This window comes from Saccopteryx leptura, chromosome 10, assembly GCF_036850995.1.
Source record: "Saccopteryx leptura isolate mSacLep1 chromosome 10, mSacLep1_pri_phased_curated, whole genome shotgun sequence".
NCBI lineage: Eukaryota > Metazoa > Chordata > Mammalia > Chiroptera > Emballonuridae > Saccopteryx > Saccopteryx leptura.
The window spans coordinates 65,368,872-65,385,921 of record NC_089512.1 but is presented as its reverse complement, the minus strand read 5'-3'; the positions used below and the strand labels follow the sequence as shown (position 1 = coordinate 65,385,921).

The window sequence follows — 17,050 nt, the reverse complement described above, 5'->3', positions numbered from 1 at the left end:
GCGCGCGGGCGAGGGACGGAGAACCGTCGGCCATCCGGACAGGGCTGGAGGGACGCAGCAGTTCACGCTCGTCTCAGAACAAATCCGGGTTTGGGACCCCCCCCCCCCCCCGCGCACCGTTCCCCAAGCTTAAGAGGAGAGTAAACCCAAAAAGTGTATGTGGTGGAGAGAGAAGTCCGGGCACGGAGACTCTCCTCAGCGCACCCAACTCCCATTCGCACCGCTGAGTTGGCCTGGTCGCGGGGAAGCTAGGTTCGGTGGGCTGAACGCGCGTGGGGTACATGTCTAGCTGGGGTTGTACTGGTGAGTTTTCTGGTACCCGTGGGGGGGGGGGCGACGAAGGAATGCCCCCGCCGCAGTATTCGGGGCAAGGCGTGTGTGGCACTGGGGATGTCCCCCACGCGGGGCCCAGGGCACGGATGTCCCCAGTCATTCCGCTGCGGCCCAGGGAGCAGCCAGCCCAGGGGTATCCAGGGGGCATTCTCTTCGGGAGAGAAAAGGAAAAAGTTTACTTCAAGTCCAAACTTTGGGCTCCAGTGGCGCTCGGCGCGCGCCCCCTCCCGCCGCGGAACGAACCCATGGACCCGCGCCCGCCCCGCTCCCTGCAGGCGCCCCGAAGCCAGACATCGAAAGTTGTCCTCGGCCGCCTGGGCTTATTGATTTCTCTCCCCGCGGCGATCGTGGAGAGCGCAGACCGAGGCGTGAAGGGGCCGAGAGGTAGACGAGCTGGCCCCTCGCCGCCCCCCCCCCCCCCGCCTTTTGACTTATGCAAATAGACCCGAGTGCGGCGCCTCCTGAGCCCCCTCCACCCCGCGCGCTGGCCTGCGGCCCCCACCCTGATCCCAGAGCCTGGGCGCCGACTCGGGGGTGGAGGACAGAACCTGAGAGGGGAGCTGGGGGAGATGCACGTGGAGCCTAGAGATGGAAAGTAGTTTTTTTTCTTTTCTTATTTTCTTTTTGTTGTTGTTGTGCTGGTTGTTGTTGTGGTTGTTTAAAGTGGCGGAAACAAGGCAGAAGGCGGGCTGGGAAAAAGTGGAGCAGAAATGGAAAAATACAAACTCACCCGCTGCAAATGATCTCTCGATGCAAACTAAGGTGTTTTCGGGCCTTTCCCCGCGCGCGCACCCCTGCGCACACATACACGCGCGCGCGCACACACACATACACACACACACACACACACACATACACACACGCGTGCGCGCGCACTCGCAGGAGAGGGACGGGCCGCTGCGAGTACTGCATGCAACCGCCACACAATAAATAACAATAGATTCCTCCGCTCGGGACTAGCTTCTCGAAGCTCAGCCAGCGCCGGTGGCAGCGGCAGCACGGGTGGCGCCGGGCCCAGGGCGCTCCCCAACCCGTTCCCGGCCTCCAGTGCTAAGGCCGCCTCTCCTCCTTAGGGACCCCCGAGGCCACAGCGCCATCAGAATGCAAGTCGCTACCTGTCCCTGGGCCACTCAAGCCCTGGCGCCCATTTCCATGCCCCCTGCCCCCCCCCCCCCGGAACAAATAAATAAATAAGGCGCGCAAGAGAGTCCAGCTCGTCGCGGAGGAAGATGTTGTTTTTTTTTGCTGTTGTGCGTCCCTGACGTCACATCCACCTGCTGGGTAAACAACGAGGCTCGCAGCGAGAAGGAAAAAAAAGAAAAGGAAAAAAAAATAGCAACTGCCAGAGCCGGGAGGCGGGAGGGCGGGGGAGAGGCGGGCTGGGAAGAGGGTCCCAGGAGGTGGGCGTGGGGAGCGTCCAGACTGGATGGCAGAGAAGCGGGAGGCAGAGCCCTGCAGACCAAGGAAGGAGGGGACACAGAGCAGCCCAGCAGCAGAAAGATCTGCCTGGAACAACCTGGAAAATAAGGGGCCTGGGGAGGAGAGATTCCTCGGAAGATGGGAAATTGGGGGGGCATTCAGATGCCGGGAAAACGCAGGGCAGAGTATTAACATGGGGCGAAGATGGGAATGCGATGGCCATTTGCTTGGTTTCCGAGCTAAAAATGTAGAAGGAAGGGTAGAGATCCGCGAGGATGTGAGTCTGCTCCAGTTAAAAGTGAAAGTGTTTCGCCAGCAGTGACAGTTGAAGGAGGGGCGGTAGGGTGGTGTTTTTCACCCCCTCCCCCTCTTCCGTCCTCCCTCGGTCTCTCCTCTTTCTGCACTTTGTCCAATGAAAGAAGGAGAGTTCGGGAGGTGAAAGTTCAACAGGAGGACAAACCCCCGTTTGCAAGAAAGCAGAAACCCGCTGGCTAGGGGTTTTCCCCCAGAATTCAGAGTTAGGTGAGTGCTGTGTGGGATGCGCATTTCCTCCCCCTCGGCGTCGTAGTCCCCGCAGGAAAATGGGGTTAGATGCGCTTTGGAGGAAATTGGCCCGATCAGGAGCTGGGTTCTTCCGCGGCTTCTTTAGGAAACCGCCCAGGGGCTAGCATGTAGATCAGCAGTTTAACACAGGTACCTGCTTTGCAAGAGATTAGTCACTAAAAGCTTTGTCCAGTTCTTTGAAAAGGTGAGTTTTTTTTGTGTATGCAGTTTTGAACTTGGGTGGAATTTAGAAATTTGAAAGAGTAAATTAGGAGCCTGAATGAAATGTTTTGAAATATACATATAAATGTGTAAAACAAAAGACACTAGCATTTCTTTAACTTTTATCAACACAGATAGAGAAGGAAGACTTTTGGTTTCCAAATGTGACTTAGAAAGATATAGAGCTCTATAGCTTGTTGTTAACGGAAATAATTTTCTTCAGACCCATCACCCTGGATGCTGCCAAATACCCAATCCAATATTTCCAGCTACTGGCTGGCTGTTGTAGCAGGCCATCTCTCTATGAAAGTGATCTGAAGCCACCCCTGTGGATTCCTACAAAGTACTAGGAGGTGTAGTGATGGGGGGGGGGGGGGGCGGTGAGTACTGTCCCATTGGTCTTGAGACCAGCACAGTTGTAGATAATAAATATCCTGAAAAGGATAAGTTCTTTTGGATAATTTTTTTTAAAATATTGTAAATCATTCATTTACAGAAGTATTCGAAATCTGTTTCAACAGAAGCATAAGACTACCACTTTATTTTACACACCTCGCTTTGCAGTATCCATTTTTGGAGTGATTGATTACATAATACTTTTTCTGTATCTTTTATCTTTATATGGATAAACTTTGGAAAATTGCTATGGCTTAAAATCTAAATGTTTATAAAATCTACTTTGCTTCTGGATACTCTTATTTCATCTAATTACTTTTTAAAATTGATTAATTATGGCTAACAATCATATAGGTTTCAAACTGTATCTCTTTTGCAAGTAAAGTAACAAAGTCATTCACTGGTGCTACAGAAGAAAGACAAGGGAAAGTGCGCTAAGGTAAATCCAGTATAATAGATTCATATCAAAAGCGTTCTGCACAAGATTCCATTTTGTCCAGACGACACCATCCACCAAATCTTTTAAACTAGAATCTAGATAAAGAAAATGTGTTTTGGTTTGAGTAGAATTTCCTAACTTCCTAGAGGTTCATGTTGTCTTTAAATCAAGACATTAAAACTTTAATGACACACCTACTGTGTTCTAGACCATACTGTAGGCACCGAAGAATACAAAGCATAAATAAAATTGTTGCCCTTGGGGAGCTCACAGTCTACGGCTGTCATCAGTAATAACAGCTGATATTGAATGTGTACTCTGATTTAGGCACTAGTGTAAAAGCTGGATTTCAACTCAGTTAATGCTTCAACAACATTTTAACATGACTGGAAATTCCATATGCTGTATATACATGCAATTAAATGGAAATCTACTAGGTAGTCGGTCTACTGGGGGCAGGGATTGTTTTTTGTTTCTAAAATGTTTTTACCACATACAACATGTTTATGGTATATGATGGGTTGCTGAGTTATAACTCAGGGGAATAGAAATTTATTCCTGGTCTGTAGAGACGAAGTCATGCTCTTATCTTGTTTTTCAGATTGAACAGTGAGTTTTAAAAAAATTACTAATATTGCCACACTTAAATGATCTTTAGATTGCCATTAATTTTATTCTGCATTTGAACTGCCATAAAATCTACATTCACTTGTAAGTAGGGTGGGCCCAAGTCAGATTGGCAACAAGTTTTGCAGACAAAAGGAAATCCTGTTTGTAAATCCCATGATAATCAATTTTGTGTATAATACTATATGATGTGCCACCTTATTTTTAAAAACTCCATTAGAGGGAAACTTAACAGCGGCTTAACATCTTGATCATTTTCAACACTTAGTTTTACATTCATAGGGAGCACATTTTAATTTCTTTTTATCAGTAGTCAACTAGAAGTTTCTTTTTGTTAAATTAAAGCAAGAAGGGTTTTAAATAAAAGGCATGGGGTAGGACGCCACCTTTTGGTAGTGAAACAAATAGAAATTTCTTTTTAAACAGATGTTCCTCACATTTCATTTTTAATTACACCAAGGCAAAGGTGTTTGTCCCCATTTTGTTATATTTTAAGTAACAGGGAAAAAACATTGTAGATGGAAAATTAGCAAATTATAGTTAACTGCAGCCAAAATTTCCCCAAAGGTATGAGCACATGTGTCCTGTCATATACTATTAACTCTAAGTCAAACAGCAACTCTGTTGTGCAAATACTGTGTCATATTAATATACATACATGTTTTAGGGAACAAAAACTCGCGTGGATATTTGCCCCTTGATGAGATACCTCAGAGTTCCTGTAAGTTTAGAGTAAACAGAAACATGAAAATCACCTAATTCAGTGTTTCTTAAACTATAATTACCATCTTCCTAATTTTCACCATATCTACATAACATAATAGTTTCTGAATAATTAATATGCTGAATTCATTGGAGTATAGTTATGGTAATTGTACTGAATATTTTCCTTTAATTCAACCTACTTGTTATTTATTTTTATATTACTACTTTAAATGAGAAATCAGTATCACTCTCCATAAATGTAAAACAATCACAGTGCAAAGTCATTGATTTCTCTTTGTTAGGGAGACTGGAAAAAAATTTAAAAATTAAAAATATTTTTTTATAAAAAATGGCAAGTGCTGAGAAGAAGTGTTAATGGCGAGAGTGTCAATGGAGAATCCTGTTTTCTCTGTTTTCTGTGAACAGCCAGAAGGACTGAAAGCGACTGCAGAAGGAGTGTCTTCCTCAGTCTGTGACCCCATGGTATCTAGTGCCATCCCAGGGGCCAAGCTCCTACACTGTGAAATGAGCTTCACCAAGTATGTTAAATTACAGAGTAGAAAGCTGAGGCTCAGGGAGGTTAAGTTGCCCTCCAAGGCCAAATAATTGGTTAGTGGCTGGACAAGAATTAGAACCCAGGTGCCCTGGCACAGTGTTTATGCATATTTCCATCTCACACTTTCCACTTAACAAAAGTTATGTTCCTGCATCCTCACACATTATGAGGCCTGCCTGGTTTCTCAGAAACAGCCAACCTTCATGTCACTTTATAGATGGAGAAGAAACAAGTCACAGAGAGTCCGGATCAAGTTCAATCCTTTACTTACTCTCTCCTCTCCCTCAGGTGGGGACAAACAAGGAGAGAAAAGGAGGGGAGGATGAGAACTAGAGAGAAGGGAAGGGTTTCACTGAAAGATTACCACTCCTGTTTCTTTCCTAGAAGAGAAAAGTGGCTGATGGAAGTTGTGTTTTAAAATAAGTGTGTCCTCTGCATCCTGCTGTTGCTATATGTCCACACCAGAAATCAACACAGGATCTCTTGTTTTAAAGTACTCAAGATAGCCTGGGTCAGTTGGCTCAGCAGTAGAGTGTCGGCCCTGCATGTGGAAGTCTTGGGTTCAATTCTCCTCCAGGACACACAGGAGAAGTGCTCATCTGCTTCTCCACCCTTCCCCCTCTCCTTCCTCTCTGTCTCTCTCTTCCCCTCCTGCAGCCAAGGCTCCATTGGAGCAAAGTTGGTCCCAGGCCCTGAGGATGGCTCCATGGCCTCGGCCTCAGTCACTAGAATGGCTCTGGTTGCAACAGAGCAATGCCCCAGATGGGCAGAGCATCGCCCCCTAGTGGACATGCCAGGTGGCTCCCAGTCGGGCACATGTGGGAATCTGTCTCTCTGCCTCCCCCCACTTCTCACTTCAGAAAAATACCAAAAAAATAAAAATAAAAATAAAAATAAAGTGTGCAAGATCATTAGGCACTTAGACACATCACATTTGATAACTGAGTGTCTTGAAAAGCTAGTCATAGTGAAAGGCCCTAGTTATAAAAAAGGGTTATCCTCAACAACAAAACTCATTCAAAGGTTCAGTATTAAAACTAGAGAGATTAGTACATTTTCTGAGCTTTTAATCACAGTTACAGAGATTGCATTTTCTGCTTTTCTCCTTTTAAGGGGACAATTCTATAAACAAACATGGCTTGTAAATATTAATATTTTTTTTCTAATTAGTCCCGGTGATAAGAGGTTGTTGATAACTGTCCCAATGGATTATAATCTCTAAACTACAAAAAAGTACTTGGCGAATACCTCCACTCCAAAAGCTATTTTAGTCCCCTAACCCCTGAACATTTGCAATGCAACCTGTTGGTAATTTGGAGATACATAAAGGGAATGTGAACAGCTCTATCCTACCTGCCAGAGACACTAGAGCAATCTAGAGCCTTGCTATGCAAATTAGGCCTGCTGACCTGAAGTATGGGTACCACCTGAGTACCTTAGAAACGCAGGCTCAGTCTAATTCCTAAACCTACTGAATTGAAATCTGTATTTTAACAAAATTACCGAGCTGAGTCTCACACATAAGAGTTTGAGAAATAGATCTACAATGCACCTAACCTCTCATAAACAGGCACTGTCTCGATGATCTTCATAGACTTAAGACTGTCAAGTTTAAACTGTTGGGCAGGTAGTCCTACATTCTGTCTGCCATACCTGGTTCTCCAAACTGGTGCCTCTTTAAAAATTTGTTGGTTCCTTGTTTTCAACCACTTGCAAAGTTAAGCCACTAAATCACCTATGTAAACCATGATAATTCCTTTGACATTAATAGCAGGGTAACCTTTCTCTCCTGTTACCCCCAAAACACTGCTAATTGTCTTCTGGTTGTTTACCTTTGAATTGTTTTACGAGTGTTCAGTGAAAGATGGAAGATGCTCTCCACCAGGCCAGAAACAAATGCCAGACAGGTTTTGGGAAGGCTGAATACATGCTATGACTATACCTCGTTAGTAAAAGGGCTTTGCTTGCTTTGTTTTGTTTTCTTTCTTATGGAAGGGATGACGCCTCCATAATTATAGGTGTTGCTGTGTAAGCCCCAGAGTGTTTTCCAAACCACTGAGGGGCCACTCCTCCCACAGTCCATAAGCTGTCCCCCAGCTGGGTTCTCTTTCCAGTTCTCTACACAGTTTATAAAGACACATCTAACCACCACTAGTTTTATATTAAGTATAATGAAAGGAAAGAGGAACCTATCCAAGTATGGCTACTTCCTGAATAAACATGAAGGAATCACAAAAACCTCACAGCTGATGGTTAATTTGTTTCTGTGAAGTCTTCAAGACTACAGTTAGTTACTTTACCTTCCTAATAAGATCACAGGTTACTTTTGTAACCTCCCCCCCAAAATAATTAAAACTATTGTTATAATGCTATCCTAAGGCAGTAATTATTAAGTCTCTGAGTGGGTAATTGTGTATCTGAATTCAAAATAAGATTTCACATGTAAAGCAAAGTTTGATTATGATCTCTGAAAAGAGTTTTGGCTTATATTTAGAACCTACAAGTACCAGCTCACTGTTACAATAGGCATTGTTCCATATGCTGGAGACAAACTGTGTTTGTACCAGAAGAGAAATGAGGCAGGTCTTCCCACCTTCAGGCACAGTGATTCTGTATGTTCCAAATTACAGAAGATTTCAGAAGAGGCTGATACTAAGCATGGGGATATGCTGATATTTTTGTTATGCTAAACTTAGGATTTTTTAAAAAGTAACATCTATAAAGTAGCTTTCAAGAGAAGCTTCCTCTCCTTCATAATGTTCTTGAGCCACTGTTGAAATAAGAAAGCCATACAACGGTTAAAAATCTGATACCCCAAGGCTACTGTGAATCCCGTGGTAATGAATTGGAGTTGAAAGTAATCATATGAACAATTTATATACATCTATTTACAGATAACTGGGTACAGAAATCTGTAGGTGTGTGTATATACATATTTTCTAACTCTATCCATTGAAAGGAGCGATTGATAGAAGCAACACATATACCCCAATAGCAATGAGCACACCTAACATCCAGATCTTGGTTTCTAAATACCTTTCTCCTAAAAAAGAAACCAGGGATGATTCTTGGAGAACGAGTTAATTTCAGACTGGGATGGGGTGGGGGCAGGGAGAGAAAAAATAAGCTTGGAGCATCTTGTGGTTCTGAAAGTACAAATAAACAAACAAACAAAAAATGGTGGTAGTGTGGAGAAGGACTTACTGACAAGGCATAGTAGCCAACCTGAACGAGTTCCCCAATGTCCAAGTTGAGATGTCTTTAACAAGGAAAGAAATAATAGTAGCATTGAATTATATCACATACATTTGTATGTGTATATGTACACATACATAGATAAATGGGAAACTGACAACTCTTACAGAAAATTAGTGGGGTCCAGCGATCTGTTTTAACATGTTTTCCCCAGTGATACTGATGTCACAGCTTAGAGATCTCAACCACACAACTTATCATTATTTGTATGTAATTGGGGAATTTGAGCACACAAGCCTCAACTAAAAGGGGCACATGCTGATCGTCCACACCAAGAAAGCAAGCCCAGGGCAGGAAGAACTTTTGAATTTTCAAGAGAGGCAAGAAATCTGTTTTTTATCCATATAGTCCTCAGTTGGTGGGGGGGACTGTGGAAATAAGTATTCTTAGAAGTTCACCAGCTGGTTATGATGTATATGTAGATTTGGAATCCTTCTGCAGGGCTTTTCAATTGTTTTCTATCCTGGGACTATTTCCATTTTAAATTGAAAGAGAGCAGGGTGAACAGTAGTATAGTGAATATAGACAACAATATTGTACTATAATTATGTAATGTAATATAGCTACAAAGGCAATCATATTACACTATATAAACATATCAAATTAAGAGGATGTATACCTTCAATTTATACAGTGTTATATGTCAGATATATCCAGGGAAAAAATAAAGAGGACAAGACATAAAGGAAGAAATCAGGGCATTGTAACATTGCAAAGGGCTCCTAGAAGCCATAGAGTTTAACTTACTTGTTTTCCACATGTGAAAACAGTCACAGAGAGGCCCTGGCTGGATGGCTCAGTGGATAAAGTGTCAACCAATGTGTCATGGTCTGAAGTTCAGTTCCCGGTCAGGGCACATATGAGAAGTAACCAATGAGTACACAACCAAATAGAACAACTAAATGGGACAAATTGATGCTTCCCTCTCTCTTCCTTCCCTTTTCTCTCTTTCTCTCTCCCTCTCAAATCAATGGCAGAAAAAAAAAGTTAGCTGAAATGCCTCAGAGCTAGACAGGCAGGCTAAGGTCTTGGTTACTGGCAGAGTCGAGCACCAGATATACCTGCTTGAAAATCCCAGCACCAGACTTACCAGTGTGTCACTTGGGGCAAGTTCCTGAACCTTTCCAAGTCTCTGTCTGCTCCTTGGTAAAAGAGCAGTAGTAACTGTACATACTTTTTTTTCCTTGAAGTATAGTTGTCATTTAATATTATATTAGTTTCAAGGTGTATAACATAGTGATTCAACATCTATCTTATGATGTGATCATTGCACTAAGGGCAGTAACCATCTGTCATGATACAAAGATATCATGATATTATTATTTTCTCTAAACTGTACTTTACATCCCTGTGACTTGTTTATTTGAAAGTTATGAGAATAGGGAAAATAGTCAATAATTGGAGATCTGTACTTCTTTCTTAATTCCTTCATCTTTTTCACCCACTGTCCAGCCTTCTTCCAGTCTGGAAACCATCAACTTGTTCTATGGGTCTGTTTCTGTTTTGTTTGTTCATTTGTTTTGTTCTTAAGATTCCACATATAAGTGAGGTCACATGGTATTTGTCTTTCTATATCTGACTTATTTTACTTCGTATAATACCCTTTCTAGGTCACCCATGTTGTTGCAAATATCAAGATTTCATTTCTTATTCTGAATATTGTTTCATTGTGCATGTGTATGTGTGTGTGCATGTATGCATGCCTGAAAGTGGGTGTGTGCAGATATATGTAAAATTGCATATATGTAAAATTGTGGGCACTTAGGTTGAACATAGGAGTGCATATATCTTTTTGAATTAGTGTTTTGGATTTCTTCTGATAAATACCCAGAAGTGGAATTGCTGGGTTATAAGGTTGTTCTATTTTTAAATTTTTTCAGGACCCTCATACTGTTCTCCACAGTGGCTGTACCAGTTTGCAGTCCCACCAGCAGTGCAGGAGGGTTCCTGTTTCTCCACCTCCACTCCAATACTTGTTTGTTGATTTATAGATGATAGCCATCTGACAGTTGTGAGGTGATAGATATCATAGTTTTAATTTGCATTTTTTTATGTTTAGTGACTGAGTATCTTTGCATATGTCTTGACTATCTATCTATATGTCCTCCTTGAAGAAATGTCTATTCAAGTCTGACCAGGCAGTGGCGCAGTGGATAGAGTGTTGGACTGGGATGCAGAAGACCCAGGTTCGAGATCCCGAGGTTGCCAGTTTGAGCGTGGGCTCATCTGGCTTGAGATAAAAACCCACCAGCTTGAACCCAAGGTCGCTGGCTCCAGCAAGGGGTTACTCGGTATGCTGAAGGCCCGCGGTCAAGGCACATATGAGAAAGCAATCAATGAACAGCTAAGGTGTTGCATCGCGCAATGAAACACTAATGATTGATGCTTTTCATCTCTCTCCGTTCCTGTATGTCTGTCCCTGTCTATCCCTCTCTCTGACTCACTCTCTGTCTCTGTAAAAAAAAAAAAAAAAAAGAAAGAAAAAAGAAATGTCTATTCAGGTCCTCTGCCCACTTTTTAATTGGATTTTTTATGTTCAGTTATAGTTCTTTATATAGTTTGGATATTAATCACTTATTGGGTATATAATTTGCAAAAACCTTCTCCTATTCAGTAGGTTGTTTTTATTTTTGTTGATGGTTTCTTTCACTGTCCAAAAAGCTTTTTAGTTTGCTGTAGTCTCACTTGTTTATTTTTCTTTTGTTGCCATTGTCTGAGGAGACATGTGTCAAAAAATATTGCTGAGAGCAATGTCAAAAAATTTACTGCCTATGTTTTCTTTCAGGAATTTTATGGTCTCGGGTCTTACATTTAATGCATTAATCCATTTTGAGTTTATATTTGTATATGGTGTAAGAAACTGGTTCAACTTCAGGTTTTTTCATGGATCTATCTAGTTTTCCCAACATCATTGTTGAAGAGACTGTCTTTTCCGTATTGTATATTCCTACATCCTTTGTCTGAGGTTAATTGACCTTATAGGTGTGGGTTTATTTCTGGGCTCTCTATTCATTCCATTGACCTATGTGTCTGTTTTTATGCCAGTACCAGGCTCTTTTGATTACTATGGCCTTGTAGTATAGTTTGATATCAGGACACCTCTACCTTTGTTCTTCTTCCTCAGGATTGTTTTGACTATTAGACATCTTGTTTAGTTCCATGTAAATTTTAGAATTATTTGTTCTAATTCTGTGGAAAATGCCCTTTATATTTTGATAGGGTTTGCATTGATTCTGTACATTGCTTTGAATCGTATGAACATTCTAATGATATTAATTCTTCCAATTTATGAGCACAGCATATACAGCCTTCCATTTACTTGTGTCTTCAATTTCTTTCATCAGTATCTTATAGTTTTCAGAGTAGAGGCCTTTTGCCTCTTTTGTCAAATTTATTCCTAGATACTTTTTTGGGAGGGAGCAATTGCAAAGATGCTGTTTTCTTAATTTCTCTTTCTGATAGTTCATTCTTAGTGTATAGGAACATCTCTGATTTCTGTATACTAATTTTGTATACTGCAGACTTACTGAATTCATTGATTAGCTCTAACAGTGTTTGGCATCGCCGCACGCCTCTCAGCGGGCTGCTGGGGGGAGGGCGAAAGATGGCGTGCGCAGCGCTGAGCCCAGGGCTGGCACACAGGAGACGTTCAAAACATTTTAGAGCATTTGGAAGAAGCAGAGCTTGATTCAAAACCCAGGAACTTATCTCTCTGTTCAGGATTTCTCCCAGTATCCACAGAAGGAATTCTAGGACTTGGAGCTCGGATGGAGTAGAATTTTGTCTGTGTTTTCTCAATGCTTTTCAAATAATTCCACTTGGGCTGCCTGCCCCATCCACTTCTGGAATCAGCTCTGCCTCGGGTAGACTAATTTTTTTTTTTTTCAGAGACAGAGAGAGAGTCAGAGAGAGGGATAGACAGGGACAGACAGACAGGAACGAAGAGATGAGAAGCATCAATCATTAGTTTTTCGTTGCGCATTGCGACACCTTAGCTGTTCATTGATTGCTTTCTCATATGTGCCTTGACCACGGGCCTTCAGCTGACCAAGTAACCCCTTGCTCAAGCCAGCGACCTTGGGTCCAAGCTGGTGAGCTTTTTCTCAAACAAGATGAGCCCGTGCTCAAGCTGGCGACCTCGGGGTCTCGAACCTGGGACCTCAGAATCCCAGTCCAACGCTCTATCCACTGCGCCACCGCCTGGTCAGGCTTGACTAATTCTTTATGCAAGAAATAAGATAGAGATATGTTTTTCAAGTAAGAACTGGAAAACAGCAGCAGAAGAGTCACCTTCCCAGGCAGGGACATTCTTGTGAGACTGCGTGGGCTCCCTTCAGATCCAGATTTCTTATGCTTTGCACTATTGACATTTGAGACTGGATCATTCTTTGCTGTAGGGGACCGTCCTATGCACTGTCGTACATTTAGCAGCATTCCTGGCCTCTGCCTACTAGATGCCAGGTGCTCTACCGACTCCGCAGTCGTGACAATCAAAAATGTCTCCAGACGTTGCCAGAAGTTCTCTGGGAGCACAAACTGTCCTGAAGTGAGGGTCACTATTCAAGGTGCCCCCAGAGCAGTCAGGCAGGACTCTCTCTGGACCACCAGTATTCCTCTCCCCACCACTGGTATTTATCTGATAACTTCCCCCATAAGGAAGAACAGAAATCAGTCTCATTTCTACGTATGACTGAGTAACCAAATAATTTTCTTTTCAAAACAGCGTGGCTTAAGATGATGCTCTTTGTAACTGGAGCCCACAGAGCTCAGGTGGGCTCCACAGCCATCATTAGTCATCCCACCCCCTTTTCAGTGCTGACAAAGCTCTTTGCAATGATGCTTGTTCTTTCAAAATCAAGTGGACCTTGTTAGAGACCATGACCCCATAAACAGTGTCAGACTCATAGCTCTCAATCTAAAAGCATTCAGTAAAGGATACACTGATGAATAGAATTAGAATTTTAGGGTATTGCTTTTGTAAGGTGACACATGGTATTTAAATTTGGTAGAAACTTCATCTGAATGTTCTAATTAAAATTCCCCTTCCTCTGAGAAGTTCAAGGACATTTGCATCTCAGGTAGGAAGCTATGAAACCAACTGTCCAGTTTACCATATGAAAGGAAGGGTCAGCGCCTATCATAGATTCTACCTCAATACCAACTCATTCTTTTCTCTGTGGCTCTTGAACAATCATGGAATCCAGCATGTTGTTGCTGTTTTAATGGCCAATAATGGAAATGTCTGAATGGTTACTAGATGCATGAAACAATTTGAGGAAAATAAGTTTGCTTCTGAGACCTTTGCTAACCTTGGCATTTTTGATGGTTTTACAATCTAACATGATTCTAAGAATTCAGGTCAACTTTGGAGGCACCCTCTTAGAGAAGCAGAAGTGAGCATCTGCCAAGGCCCCCACACAACACAGGATGTCAGCTTCACTCAATCATTCTTCCGACAGATGTTCATTCATTGCATGTTGCTGTGTACCAGTTGCTGTTGTAAACATTAAGAAAGAGTATTAAATGAAAGATAAAAATCTTTGCCTTCAGGGCACTTACATTCTTATGATTTTTCAATGGAGCACATTTTTAGAAGAAGTTAGAAGCTGTAGCCACCAATATAAACTGAACACATCAGCAGAGAGAATGTATTTTGTTAGAATTATCACTTAAACTATAAGACAACCTTTGCAGATATTGAGGAGGTGGATAAAAAAGGATAAATTAATGAGTTGTGGTAAAATGATCATTAAGAACCTACCACAAAGGCCCTGGCCAGTTGGCTCAGTAGAGCGTCGGCCTAGTGTGCAGGAGTCCTGGGTTCGATTCCTGGCCAGGGCACACAGGAGAAGTGCCCATCTGCTTCTCCACCCCTACCCTTCTCCTTCCTCTCTGTCTCTCTCTTCCCCTCCTGCAGCCAAGGCTCCACTGGAGCAAAGTTTGCCCAGGCGCTGAGGATGGCTCTGTGGCCTCTGCCTCAGGCGCTAGAATGGCCCTGGTTGCAACAGAGCAATGCCCCAGATGGGCAGAGCATCGCCCCCTGGTGGGCATGCCGGGTGGATCCTGGTTGGGCGCATGCGGGAGTCTGTCTGACTGCCTCCCCATTTCCAACTTCAGAAAAATACACACACACACACACATACACACACACACACACACAAAAGAACCTACCACAAAGACGTTTGATGGTTACTGTAAAGCCAGTATCCTCGGCCACCATCACAGCCGCCTGGCCCATGCAGGTTCACATTGGATTTGGAAATCGGTAAAGAAACAACGAAGCCAAAAGCTGATGGGCCATTACCTTTAATCCTAGCTTGCACACAGCGGGCAAGTAAAAACACACACTGGGCTCCAAAACCCACTCATTCAGTGCTCACAAAGCTACTGACTTATCCAAGTTTCCTAGAATCAAAGGTTTCTAGCTCACCAGACTTATTCTCCTCAGTTCCCCATCTCCTTCCTTCTCCCTACACAAACTCTGCACAAACTGGCTTCTCACTCAGCACTCCACCATCTTGGCTGCTTCTCCTGGCCTCCTCCATGTGGCCTTTCTCTGCTATCCTCTCTGCTCTCTCCTCTAATGCTAATCTCAGGAACCGAAAGAGCAAGCTCCCAGGCTGCCCATTTTATAGTGCAGAAATCAAAACCTTTAATCCAATATACAAAATAAGGAAGTCTCCGATACAAAGTCCACCCCACATCAAAAAGGGTGGGAAAGGCTTAGTCCTAAAACCAAGCCCCAGGCTACAAGGATCCTGCCTGCCCACAGCCCACCCGCAGCACACATTAATATATTACGCCCATTCCAAGCATAAGGGCAACTAATTTCATCACCTGGGAGACGGGCTTCCACATGGGCAGCGCCATCTTTAACAAAGTAAGCATAATATATTTTATCTACCCAACAGTTACTATACCAACTGTGGAAAGATCAGGCACTCTGAAAATACATGGAGCCTCCAACTTAACCAGAAGAAGTACATAGATCCTCGAAAAATTCAGAAAACCAAATGATGCCAAAATTTGTGTTTTTAGGATGGAAGGAGGTGATGAGAGAGAGAGAGAGAAACAGAGAGAAGGAGGGAGAGGAAGAAAGAGAATACATCTCTTTGTGGCAAGTAAGCTATGGCATTCCATTGAAAAGAGTCTGGGGCCCAGAGAGAAATGGTGGGATGAGGATTGTGATTCTGGGATACATGCAAGACTCCAATTCGCATAACAAAACCAGTCTTCCCTCCAGGAACAGAGAATATCCTATTCTGCTTGTCTTAGGACACAGAATAGCAGGAGGTAGAAGAGGCCAATCAAATCTTCTTTGGTTGTTCCAGCAGGGGCTGGGGCAACATGAATCTTACATTCCATGGGAAAACATTGTGCATTTTGTGGGTCAGAATTTAGAAGTTAGATTTCTGGAGAGGAGCTGATAATGGTCTATATAATTTATATTTTTCATCCCTAAGGAAGCAGCAACATCTATGTTCCAAAGAAATCAAGCATGGTTGGCCCGCTATTTGCCTCATGGATCTCTGCTGGCTGAAAGGTCACATGTTTCTGAATGTCTGGAAGTATATTACCCAGTGGTTTGTTTGCTTCTATCTTCCCTATAAACAGTTTGGGCTCCTTCTGGGGAAAAGAAGTAACACAAACAGAAAAAACATACATGTGCTCTCAAAAATGCTCTGTTCCAATATCCAGGGTAGCCAGATTATTCTAGGGCTTTATTCTGGGGCAAAAAAAAATCATAAAGAGGAAGAGTCGAGCTTTTCGCACAGTTTCATCTCATGCTCAGTAGTGAATAATATGTTTAAAAATTTACAATAGCTCTTTGATTATATGGCATTGTTGCCTTTCCTGGTTTATAATGAAAGAAAATATAGTTTAGAATTCCATCCTCTCTAGTGTCATTACAAATTTTTCTGTCTAAAATCTACCTATGTCAGGATTGTCTTTCTTTAGAGTACTATTCTGCCTATTTTATGTGTTGAGGATACAGTTTCTCTACAACTTTCATGCTGTACTAAGGGCATTAGAGTCACCACCTGGTTGTTTCATCTCCCTGGCATGCTTATTTTCTTCAAACTCTTTGCAGAGCTGGATCTTCTAGCCTTCATTTTTCAGTTGAAATGTCAACTCTTCGGGCCTTGGCCGGATAGCTCAATTGGATAGAGCATCATCCCAAAACAACAAGATTGCAGATTCGATCCCTGGTCAGGGCGCATACTGGAAGCAACCAATGAAGGGACAACTAAGTGGAACAACAAATGAATACTTTTCTTCTTCTCCCTTCCCCTCTCTGTCTCTCTAAAATCAACCAATGGATTAAAAAAAAAATTCACCTCTTCAGAGAAAACTTCCCTGACCTCATCCATATCAGTATTTAAAATTCTGACCTGTTTGTTGATTTATTTACTCATTTATTTCTGGTTCCTTCTCTAGAAATGAGCTCCATGAGGCCAGAGACTTGTTCACTTTTTCTCACTGTCAATTCCTCAGAGGTATATAGTGGGTACGTAAATATTTGAGTGAGTGAATGAACAAACAAATGAATTAAC

The 17,050-nt window shown here is 42.6% G+C and overlaps 1 protein-coding gene and 1 long non-coding RNA gene across 13 annotated transcripts in view; one reads left to right on the top strand and one right to left on the bottom strand.

Moving 5' to 3' along the window:
• FOXP1 (forkhead box P1) overlaps positions 1-1,476 on the bottom strand; it is a 650,161-nt gene extending 648,685 nt beyond the window's left edge. For 6 of the 12 annotated variants that reach the window (XM_066351734.1, XM_066351735.1, XM_066351733.1 and 3 more), the window contains exon 1: positions 1,064-1,471. The gene's annotated coding sequence lies outside the window, so the exon portion shown is untranslated. Of the gene's footprint in view, positions 1-1,063 lie in introns of all 12 variants that reach the window. The other 6 variants (XM_066351745.1, XM_066351746.1, XM_066351747.1 and 3 more) reach the window with 3 other exon arrangements.
• A 695-nt stretch (positions 1,477-2,171) lies between these two features.
• On the top strand, positions 2,172-16,773 carry LOC136382465 (uncharacterized). The gene is made up of 4 exons (XR_010747239.1): positions 2,172-2,274; positions 15,534-15,616; positions 15,959-16,078; positions 16,590-16,773. It is a non-coding gene; the product is annotated as an uncharacterized lncRNA (long non-coding RNA).
• The last annotated feature ends 277 nt before the right edge of the window (positions 16,774-17,050 follow it).